Source organism: Gekko japonicus, unplaced genomic scaffold, assembly GCF_001447785.1.
Source record: "Gekko japonicus isolate JY-2015 unplaced genomic scaffold, Gekko_japonicus_V1.1 scaffold908, whole genome shotgun sequence".
In the NCBI taxonomy this organism is placed as follows: domain Eukaryota; kingdom Metazoa; phylum Chordata; class Lepidosauria; order Squamata; family Gekkonidae; genus Gekko; species Gekko japonicus.
Genome location: NW_015172030.1, coordinates 655,698 through 667,415, shown reverse-complemented (window position 1 = coordinate 667,415; position 11,718 = coordinate 655,698).

Sequence of the window (11,718 nt, the reverse complement as noted above, 5' to 3'; positions counted from 1 at the left end):
CGCTCTTCCTCTGCCTCGGCGAGCACTTCCCCTTCCACAGGCCGCTAGAGTCTTCGACAAAACCCCCCCCGAAATGCAGCAGTTGTTTGGTTGGCATTTCCAAGCCTACACCACGCAAAGCGGCAGAGGTCATCTCTGCTGAGGGCAGGACGGAACCGAGAGAGTCTGGGCTGCAAAGTCAGCTCTGCTTACCTGTCTAAAGCTTCGGCGACTCACCTGGGTGACCTCCTGAGACTCAGCTACTACAATGCATTCTCTGTGGGGCAGCCCTTGAAGGCTGTTCACAAGCCACAGAAGATCCGGAGCGCAGTAGCCACAGGGAGCAGACCACCCCGTTGTATATGAGCTGGGGTTTAAAGGCGCTGTCACTGACCTTTAATGGTTTTTCAGATCTGGGCAGGGGCCCGTGACCAGTGTTCCCTCTAAGCTGAGTCAGTGTGAGCTAGCTCACAGATTTTTAGCTTCTGGCCCACACATTTTTGTCTTCGCTCAGGAAGGAGGGCTCCAGAGCAAACTGATTTATGCAGTAGCCAAATGGCTCGCTCACAGCTTTAATGCCGGTAGCTCACAAAGGAGAATTTTTGCTCACAAGACTCCACGGCTTAGAGGGAGCGTTGCCCGTGACGCAGTGATTGACCACAGGTCCAGCATTATCATACCCTGGCAGGGTCCACTACTGTAACCAATGTAGTAGCTGAGTCTCAGGAGGTCACCCAGGTGAGTCGCCGAAGCTTTAGACAGGTAAGCAGAGCTGACTTTGCAGCCCAGACTCTCTCGGTTCTGCCCTGCCCTCTAAGCTGTGGAGTCCTGTGAGCAAAAATTCTGCTTTGTGAGCTACTGGCCTTAAAGTTGTGAGCGAGCGATCTGGCTGCTGCATATATTAGTTTGCTCTGGAGCCCTCCTTCCCGAGCTAAGACAAAAACGTGTGAGCCGGAGGCTACAAAACTGTGAGCTAGCTCACACTGGCTCAGCTTAGAGGGAACTCTGCCCGTAGCCCCACCCATGCTGTCACCGCCAGTGCCATTGGGGTAAGGGCTCCAGGTGGTGCAAGTGGCTGTGAGCATGGGCAGTGGAAGGGCTCACAAGCCAGCAGGGGAAGGACATGCAGGCAAGTGAGAGGCATCACTCTAAGGGTGCGTTCAGACGGGGGCTTTACATCGGTTAGGGTGCCGGTTCCAACCATTGTACTCACCGGCGATCAGACGGGGCACATCTGCCTCCTGTCCCTAACCGGTGTAAAGCCCTTTACACCTTTGCACTCTGCCACTAGGTCCCAAGTGGTGGTATCCTGAGTGCAACGGTGGCTTCCGATGTACACCGGCGTCTGATCGCTCTCCACCGGTGCCTAGCCATTTCCGTCGGAAGCCTGAGGCTTCCAATTTCCCCCCGCCATTTTTTTTTAACTCTAAGCGATATGCGCTCGGGCGAAGCTTCGCCCTGAGCGTTTGTTAAAAAAAACAAAAAAAGCCCTTACTTTACCTACCCAGAGGAGTCTGGGACTTAAGGGAGGCCAGTTTGGGCTTTAAACTTTAAAGGTAAGTCCTTACCTTTAAAGTTTAAATGTAATGGGGGGGGTGAGCATGCGCAAAGATCGCCATTCTGTGAATGGCTGCCTATGCGCATGCTCAAGCTGTGCTTTTTTTAAAAAAAAATCCCCGACGCCCGCAGCGTGTGACCGAGCATACAACGATGGGAACCGCAAAATGGAGGTAAGTTTGATCGCGTTTTTGTCGGTATAAACTGCACCGGTTCCAACCGGTGCAGTTTATGCCGGCAGAAAGCCCCCGTCTGAACGCACCCTAAGGGTGTCTAAGTGCTATCTCCTTGAATGGGATGCCTCTCTTTATCTTAACCGGGGGAGCCTGTGTTCCTCTAAGGTGAGTTCGTGTGAGCCAGCTCACAGTTTCTTAGCCTCCGGCTCACACCTTTTTGTCTCAGCTCAGGAAGGAGGGCTCCCGAGCAAACTAATGTATGCAGTCGCCAAATCGCTGGCTCCCAACTTAATGCCAGCAGCTCACACAGTAGAATTTTTGCTCACAAGACTCCACAGCTTAGAGGGAGCATTGCTGGGAGCTGCCCCTGACCCCTCCTCTCTCTCTCACTTTGTCCTCACTCTCTCTTCACCGGTTGAAATTAAATCAAAAGAATTTTTGGCTGAACATGAGGAAGAACATGCTGACAGTCAGAGCAGTTCCTCAGTGGGACAGGCTTCCTCGGGAGGTGGTGGGCTCTCCTCCTTTGGAGGTTTTCAAACAGAGGCTAGATGGCCATCTGACAGCAGTGCTGATTCTGTGAACTTGGGCAGATCGTGAGAAGAGCGGGCGGGAAGGGTTGCAACAGTTCTCAGTTCTCGTGGCCCTTTCTTACACGCCCAGGGAAATGCCGATTGCCACTCTGGGGTCAGGAAGCCACTTTTCTCCAGGCCAGTTTGGCCGGAGATCCTGGAGGTCTTTGGCTATCTTCTGGGCATGAAGCAGGGGGTCACTGGGGGTGTGGCGGGGAAGGTATTTGTGAATTTCCTGCCTAGTCCAGGGGGTTGGACTAGATGACCCTGGAGGTCCCTTCCAACTCTATGATTCTCATTCAGCTGTGATTTGGCAGCAATTATTCAGATAAATGACATATACTAGTTTAACTGCCATAGAAGTAACTGCCATAGATAACCAGCAGCCTGAAAAGCCACGGAGCAGGGGTCACTGGGGGGGGGGGGATTTGTGAATTTCCTGCCTAGTCCAGGGGGTTGGACTAGATGACCCTGGAGGTCCCTTCCAGCTCTATGATTCCATGACCTTCCACGGAGACACATGTCTCTGCAGGTCTCCAGTAGAGACGATGCCCTCATCCTCCCACACATATGATGCCAGACAAGCTGGCCATTTGTGACCGGGAAAGGACTCTTTCTATGAGGTTTCTCTCTCTCCTTCCGACGGCAACCGAAACGTGAGCTGGATCTACTTGAATAAATCGAAGTTTACCTCTTTTTTTTTTTTGCAATAGTCCTCTTAGGAGATTTATTTACTGCACTCAAGATCACACTTCTACGACTGGGCAAAACTCTGCTGTATGTACTAAATATCCAAATATGGGGATGGGTGGGAGAGGAGGGCCTGGGGATGCATAGAGGAGGGGGAGGAGGCAGACAACACCTCAGCCCGAGACCCCCAAAACCTGGAACCGCCCCTGGCTGAGCGCCTGTTTTGCCCGCAGAAGGTCGCTGGTTCAATCCCCTGGCAGGACGCTTCTCTCCTCCAGCAGAACCAGGAAAGACCGTTTCTTAGCTGGAGAGCGGCCGCTGGCTAGATTACAGAATTCTGGACCAACGGCCCATCAGCGGAAGGCCGCTTTTAGAGGGTCTTTTCCCATCAGAGGCACAGCTGGGAACAGAGGTAGGGAAAGGAGGCGATTTCTTCCTTGCAACCCCTCCTGCCCAGTTACAAAGGACCATTTCATATATCCTCGGGGTAGATCGTGATGGAGAGGCAGGATCCGTGCTTCCTGCCAACTTAGCCTTTCCCAGGGAGGACAAAGGGGGTGCTGTATTGTCAAATGGATCCAAAGGAGGGAGAAAAATCCCACGGGGATGGCCAGAACGCGGCAGGGAAGGTCCCAGATAAGAAGCGGGAGGCCCCTCGGGAAGACAATCATCAACTGCAGAGCCAGTTTGGTGTAGTGGTTAAGAGCGTGGACTTTAATCTGGGAGAACCGGGTTTGATTTCCCCACTCCTCCGCATGCAGCTGCTGGTGTGACCCTGGGTCAGTCACCAGTTCTCTCAGAGCTGTTCTCTCAAGGGCAGTCCTCCAGAGAGCTCTCTCAGCCCCTCCTACCTCACAGGGTGTCTGTTGTGGGGAGGGGAGGGGAAAGGAGATTGTAAGCCGCTGTGAGACGCCTTCGGGTAGCAAAGGGCGGGGTATAAATCCAATTTACCCTCCTCCTCCATGCACACAGTGGGCAAAATCCATGGGCTGACTCTCCAGTAGAACCGCTGCTGAAATCAACACGCAGGTCCTATTTACTATTTCACACACATGACACTGCCTTATACTGGATCAGACCCTCGGTCCATGAAGATCAGTATTGCCCACTCAGACTGGCAGCTGCTCTCTAGCTACCAGTGCTTTTTAAACTGGAGGTGCCGGGGACTGAACCTGGGACCCTCTGCGTGCCAAGCAGAGGCTCTTCCACTGAGCTCCCCTCAGTCAGGGCCAGCTTGGTGCCCTGACCTGGTGTCAGGCGGGCCCTCAGGTCCCACGCCCAGCTGGGGCTTGCCACAGGTCGGAGAAGGGTCCTAGAGTTCCGCCATGCGCCTCAGATGTAGAGCGTCCCTTCTGGGTTACGGCACCCGATGCAGGAGAGCGCTCTAGGTGGAAGTACAGGCTTGCCAGACCTTCGCTTCCTCTCGCTCTTAACCGCTCGGTCTGTCTTCTGGCCGTATCTCACTCCAGCTTGATCCTCCTCCCCGGCTCTGGCGTTTTCCTCTCTTTTATTCCCTTCACCAACCTGCGTCACACATCCCTTTCAGGATTCCTGGCCCGGGGTTGGTTCAGCCTGGGTCGGAGCCTCTTCTGGTCCGGCGCCTCGGCCCAGCGATGCGGGTGCGCAGCTTCCCCTCTCCGCTCCTTGAGGACCATGGGCCGAGTTCTGGCCGCTCCCGACGGCGGGCCGGGTCCATGCCGCACCATCATTGGCCTGGCTCCAGCTGGTGAGTACCGGTCTCGTTTGGGCGGCGCCCTTGATCTGGCACCTCCTCCCTCCGCCCTGGGGTCTCCCTGCTGGACTCTGTGTTTTCCCGACCATGGTGCCTCCGCGCGGAGGGGGGCGGGGTGGAGGTTACCTGCTGCTTCTCTGGGTGCTTTGCGCCTGCTAACGTCCCCAATTGATTCAGAAAGGTCTGGAAATCCCTTGTAACAAAAGTTCAAGAAGATTCAGCTCCTGACCCCCCAACCGCTGGAATCTTCTTGAACTTTTGTTACAAGGGATTTTCAGACCTTTCCGAACCAACTGGGGACTTTACCGCACTTGTGAAACAAGTTGTGTTGAGATAGCTCTATACTTTATTGTCGCAGTGTGTTGGCTTTACAGTTGTTATGTACTGTTTTCAATAATCTGAACTTACATTGAACTATTACATGGTGTCTCCTGCCAACCTAGCAGTTCGAAAGCAAGAAATTGCAAGTAGATAAATAGGTACTACTTCGGTGGGAAGGTCACAGCGTTCCGTGCACCTTGGTGTTTAGTCATGCCGGCCACATGACCACGGAAACGTCTTCGGACAGCGCTGGCTCTTCGGCTTTGAAACGGAGATGAGCACCGCAACCCTAGAGTCGGATTCGACTGGCTTTCGAGCAAGGGAACCTTTACCTTTACCTTTATTACATGGTGTTTGTTCTACTGGACTTCTTTGTTCACCGCAGTCTCTTGGCTTTATTGTTTGCCCCAAAAGCTTCGCCTGCTAGGGTGCCAAGCTCCAGGTGGAACCTGGGGCTCTCCGGCTATCACAATGGATCTCCAGACGACCAAGATCAGTTCCCATGGAGAAAATGGCTGCTTTGGAAGGTGGAGTTTATGCTGAGGTCCCTCCTCTCCCCAAACCCCACCTTCCTTGGCTCCACCCCCCAAATCTCCAGGAATTTCCTAACCCAGAGGTGGCAACCCTGTTGCCTGCTGATCTCAGGGCCCCGTGCAGCTGCTGTACACACAGGAGCAAGCCCGGCTGGTTCTGTTCTGGCCCTCTGGCAATCCAGCACATGTCTTTTCTGTCATAGCTGCTCTCTCATTAAACGTCGCCTCCCGTATCACAACCGAAGAATGGAATATGTCAGCCACACGCAAAGCAGGGGTTACCACATTCCTACGCATCCCGAAAACAGGGGGTGGGCGGGGGTGATTTCTCGAACTCCCACGCCGACAGGGCTTCTCCCCCACACACGAGACAGATTTGGCTAATAAATAAGGCGGCAGTTATGGAGACACGGGGCCTACGAGGAAACAGATCCTGTCTGTCGCAGGGGGAGGTGGAAGGGAGAAGATTAACTCACACGCCGAAATTACATAAGTCTGTTTAGACGGAGCTAACTCTCTGCTTATTTAGGAACCAAGTGAGCACTTCCGCTTTGGCTGCGCCACCCCGAATCGTGACCTCATGCCTTAATCCTTTCTAATAAATATTTTCGGCTATCCCCGCTCGGCGGCTTAGCTTTTCGCCTCGTTCCAGGCGGGCTATTAAAATGGATTCGTTCTGGGAAGCTGTTTGGCCTTTCGGAGGGGATACGTGTTTACGAGGGGGTATCTCCCAGATGCTAAGCCCATCCGATTGACTTCCTAGGCCTTCTTTCGGGGCTTAGCGTTTGAGCCCGGATTGACCGGGGCTTAGCCCCACGGAAGTGTTTGCCTCGCCGCAGCTCTGCATCTGAACATCACAGGAAGCGGCGATGAAGAGGGGCACTCTGTGCATGGGCAGAGGGCTTCTCTCTCGTCGCTGAACACTTGGAGCCCACACGCTTCTAGTGCGCCAGCACTGATGTCAATCCCACTTTTCTATACAGCGTCCGTCGAGCGAAAAAGACGTGAATGATATCTAAATGTCAAGAAAGTGGAAGGATCACAGAAGGATTTCGTTTTGGGATTTCAAAGAGATCACTTATGTTTTTGGTCACTTGGGATCTTTTTTTTGGGGGGGGGAGCTACAAACGGTGGTGACGGCGGTAGAAAGTACTGAGAAAGTACTGAGAAAGAGGTACTTTTCTCCCTTTCGCACAATACAAGAACTCGTGGGCACTCCATGAAATTGCTGAGCGGTCGGGTTAGAACGGATGAAAGGAAGTACTTCTTCACCCAAAGAGTGATTAACACATGGAATTCACTGCCACAGGAAGTGGTGGGTGCTACAAGCATGGACGGCTTCAAAAGGGAATTAGATAAGCATATAGAGCAGAGGTCCATCAGTGGCTATTAGCCACAAGGTATAGATAGGGACCCTGGGGCAAGTGATGCTCTGTCATCTTGGTGCTTGGGGGGGGGGGTCAACAGTGGGAGGGCTTCTAATGTCCTGGCCCCACTGGTGGACCTCCTGATGGCACTGGTATTTCTGGCCACTGTGTGATACAGAGTGTTGGACTGGATCGGCCTTTGGCCTGATCCAACATTGGCATCTCTTATGTTCTTATGTACTGTCAAGTCACAGCCGACTTTTGCTGACCCCTGTAGGGTTTTCAAGGCAAGAGACGTTCAGAGGTGGTTCACCATCGTCTACCTCTGCACAGCAATCTTGGACTCCTTTGGTGGCCTCCCCATCCAAGTACCAACCAGGGCCAACCCTGATTGGCTTCTGAGATCTGACGCAAGCAGGCTAGCTTGAGAGGTCCAGGTCAGGGCAGATGAACAGAGGTGGTTTGCCATTTCTTTCCTCTGCGTAGCGACCCTGGGCTTCCTTGGCCGTCTCCCATCCAAATACTAACCAGGACCGACCCTGCTGAGCTTCTGAGATCTGGTGAGATGAGGCTAGCCTGAGCCAGCCAGGTCAGGGGACCACAAATACTAGACGGCGGCGATTGTGTCGAAGACTTTATTCTCCACATCTCGCTGTTGGTGTTGAGGATTCCTTTTGATTTGCAGACGTACGTAGGCTGTGCAGTTTTTATACGCAACTAATGCATTATTTATATGAGCAATACACACACTCTTCACGGAATGGGCTGTTGGGAGAGCCCAAAAGGGTTTTCTCTTTACAGATGTTCAGGAAGAGAGGAGAGTCGGCTTTGGTTTCTTTAATGTTGGAGTTTTCACTTTGATTGATGTTATGGGAGGGATTATCACTTCAGGGTATAGCTTTTTTACAAAAACACAGTATTGCTTGGTGCATATTTTCGGGGGGGGTGCAGTTCAAAGTGTTTTCGTTTCTTATTGCTTTTCACGTTTCTGATCGAAAGCCACCTTGAGCCCATTTTGGGGAGGGAAAGACAGGAGAGAAATATCGAACCAAATCCATACTGCAGAATGCCAATGGATCGCTGGGCAATTAAAGTTGGGAAAGAGGTCCACTTTACAGGGGGGAAATGCAGCGTGAAGAAACAGAAAACGGCACGAGCCACGGGTTCGGTTTTCACAAGGCCCAAGTCGGACTGCAATGGAGTGATCTGGATCAAAACTGTCAGGACGGGACACTCAGAATTCCTCAAAGTCATCACCTTGAATCGTGTCCAGAAATCAACGCACAGTTGCTTAACACACTGGCACAATAGGCTCAAATCCAGGCATTCCAATCTAATCTCTGCATTTCTGAACAGTCGTCAGGGGCAGACCCTTGGATAACAGTAATCTAGCCCAGGTGTTATAACAGTTGCCAAGGCGGCTGAGAAGGTCTCTCTACCATGTATTATTTCACAGATGAAAACAGGGACAACTAGGGGTCGTTTCGTAGAAAAAGAGCTAGGGGAACTCATTAGCATAACTCATTAGCATATGCCACACCCCCTGACATCACCGGAAGTGTGTCATAAGGCCACACCCCCTGACATCACCGGAAGCGTGTCATAAGGCCACACACCCCGCCCCCAACAGTCCCGGCCACCGCCGGCCTTGCAAGAAGTGCAAGGAACATAAGAACATAAGAACATAAGAGACGCCAATGTTGGATCAGGCCAAAGGCCCATCCAGTCCAACACTCTGTGTCACACAGTGGCCAGAAATACCAGTGCCATCAGGAGGTCCAGCAGTGGGGCCAGGACATTAGAAGCCCTCCCACTGTTGACCCCCCCAAGCACCAAGAAGACAGAGCATCACTTGCCCCAGAGCCCCTAGCTATACCTTGTGGCTAATAGCCACTGATGGACCTCTGCTCCATATGCTTATCTAATTCCCTTTTGAAGCCATCCATGCTTGTAGCACCCACCACTTCCTGTGGCAGTGAATTCCAAGTGTTAATCACTCTTTGGGTGAAGAAGTACTTCCTTTTATCCGTTCTAACCCGACCGCTCTGCAGTTTCATGGAGTGCCCACGAGTTCTTGTATTGTGAGAAAGGGAGAAAAGTACCTCTTTCTCTACCTGCTCTTTCCCATGCATAATCTTATAAACCTCGATCATGTCACCCCTCAGTCGTCTTTTCTCCAAGCTAAAGAGCCCTAAGCGCTTTAACCTTTCCTCATAGGGAAAGTGTTCCAACCCTTTTATCATTCGAGTTGCCCTTTTCTGCACTTTTTCCAAAGCTATAATATCCTTTTTAAGGTGTGGTGACCAGAACTGCACACAGTATTCCAAATGAGGTCTCACCATTGATTTATATAGGGGCATTATTATATTGGCTGATCTGTTTTCAATACCCTTCCTAATAATCCCCAGCATAGCATTGGCCTTCTTTATTGCAGTCACACACTGTCTCGACATTTTCAGTGAGTTATCCACTACAACTCCAAGATCTCTCTCTTGCTCAGTCTCTGCCAGTTCAGACCCCATCAATGTGTATTTATATTTAGGATTTTTGGCTCCAATGTGCATCACCTTGCACTTGGCCACATTGAACCCCATTTGCCATGTTGACGCCCACTCGCCCATCCTTGACAGATCCCCTTGGAGTGCCTCACAATCCTCACTGGTTTTCACCACCCTCCACTGAGAAAATTGTCCATTTATACTCACTCTCTGTTTTCTATTAATTAGCCAGTTTTTGATCCATAAAAGGACTTGTCCTTCTATCCCATGATTTTTGAGCTTACTTAGGAGCCTTTGATGAGGAACTTTATCAAAAGCTTTCTGGAAGTCAAGGTAAATAATATCTATTGGATCCCCCTTGTCCACATGTTTGTTCACCCCCTCAAAGAACACTAACAGGTTAGTGAGGAAGCCCCGCGAAGGCCCTCCCTGGCCCCAGGCAGGCAGGGGTGGGGAGAGGCAGGGAGGAAGCAACTTACCCTCCCTCTTCTCCTGCCTCCTCCTGGCTGAATGAGGGCCGGAAGCGGGGCAGCCGGAAGCAGGGGGTGGGGCTTCGTCATGTGCCCCGCCCCCTGCACCTCACCCGGGGGAACTGCGATCCCCCGCGATCCCCCCCGAAATGACCTCTGGGGACGACTCTTGTGTATCCCAGAACACTCTTTTTTCATTCCAAGTATGCGTACTGAGACCCACCCCCCACATCGGTATTACGCACTGCTGAAAGCTCTTCTCCGTCTCTATCCGGGCTGCATCAATTTGTTCTGCCATAGCCATCCCAGCACAGCTTTAAAAGCAAAGAGGGTGCGCCTGGCTACTAGGGAAAAAGAATGCAATTATCCAAGAACATGTTATCAGCAGTCCAAGTAGCAGCTTGCGAGCAAGAATGAGCATGAAATGGCAGGATGCCTTTGGACCAAGGTAGACGGGACACCAGTGGTGATACAACTGCCCAGGAGTCATTTCGTAGAAAAAGAGGTGCATAACTCATTAGCATAACTTACTTGCATATGCCACACCCCCTGACATCACCGGAAGTGTGTCAGAAGGCAGCACCCACCGCTCAGGCTCCACTGGACTGGTTTGGATTGCAAGCTATTGTGTGTGGGGGGGGGGACATGCAGATCTGTCCTTGCAGAGGAGGGAGAGCTTGTGCCTGAATAAAACTTGGTCTTAAAGGCGCCACTGGACTGTTTTGGGGAGGGGAGGGGTGGGGGGCTCTGCAACTTACCTGGCTGCTTCTTGCTCTGACTGAGGGCTGCTGGGAGCAGGGGGCGGGGCTTGTTGCATGTGCCCGCCCCCTGGGCTCTTTACTGCCGGAGCTCCGCTCCTGTGCGCTCCTGCAGGAAAGGACCCCTGCAACTGCCCCATTCCCATCCAAAACAGACACCCCGGCTGTCCTGATTGAGCCGGGAGAATCTTTGCTTTCTGCTTCCTCTCCTGGGTAAATGACTGTCCTAGGGTTGCCAACTCTGAGATGAGAACTTCCTGGATATTTGGTGATGGAGCTGGGTTGCAGGAAGGATTTGGGGAGGGGAGGGACCACAGTGGGGTTTAATACCATAGAGTCCACCCTCCAAAGCAGCCATTTCCTCCCGGGGAACTGATCTCTGTTGTCTGGAGATCCGCTGTCATCCCAGGGATCTCCAGGCCCCACCTGGAGGCTGGTGACCCTAGACTGTCCTATGATCAGGGGGTTTCCAGTTCTGGGTTGGGAAATACCTGGAGAATTTGGGTGTGGAGCTTGGAGAGGGTGGGGTTTAAGGGAGGAAGGGACTTCGGCAGGGTAAAATGCCATAGAGTCCACCCTCCAAAGCAGCCATTTTCTCCAGGGGAACTTGACCTTGGCCATATGGAGACCAACCGTAATAGTGTGAGATCACCAGGTGCCCTATCAGAGGGCAGATACTTCCCTAAAGCGTTCAGAGTGAAATCTGCCAACATTTCAGTCACTTCAGGCCTCCCCAAGGTCTCAAGAAGCAAAGAATTTTGAGCTTGGAGAGAAGACAGCGGATAACTATTTTAAGGCTCCATCAATCAGCGAAGGCCCAGGGAAGATGTGCCTCACCTCCAAGGCACAGGCACGAAGGGAGAGGCTGAGAAGAGACTGCGGGATAATGTAGAGGTTGTGTTTTCTTGCCAAGCGAAGCTTTAAGCTGAAGAACACACTTCTTCTTGGCTTTCAAGACCGGGTATTGCAGAATAAACTAACACAGGGAGCAGCAGGCAGAGCCGAGCCTTAACAGTTATCCTTGGTACAGGAATTAGTTATTCCCGGTATAAGAATTGGGGGGAT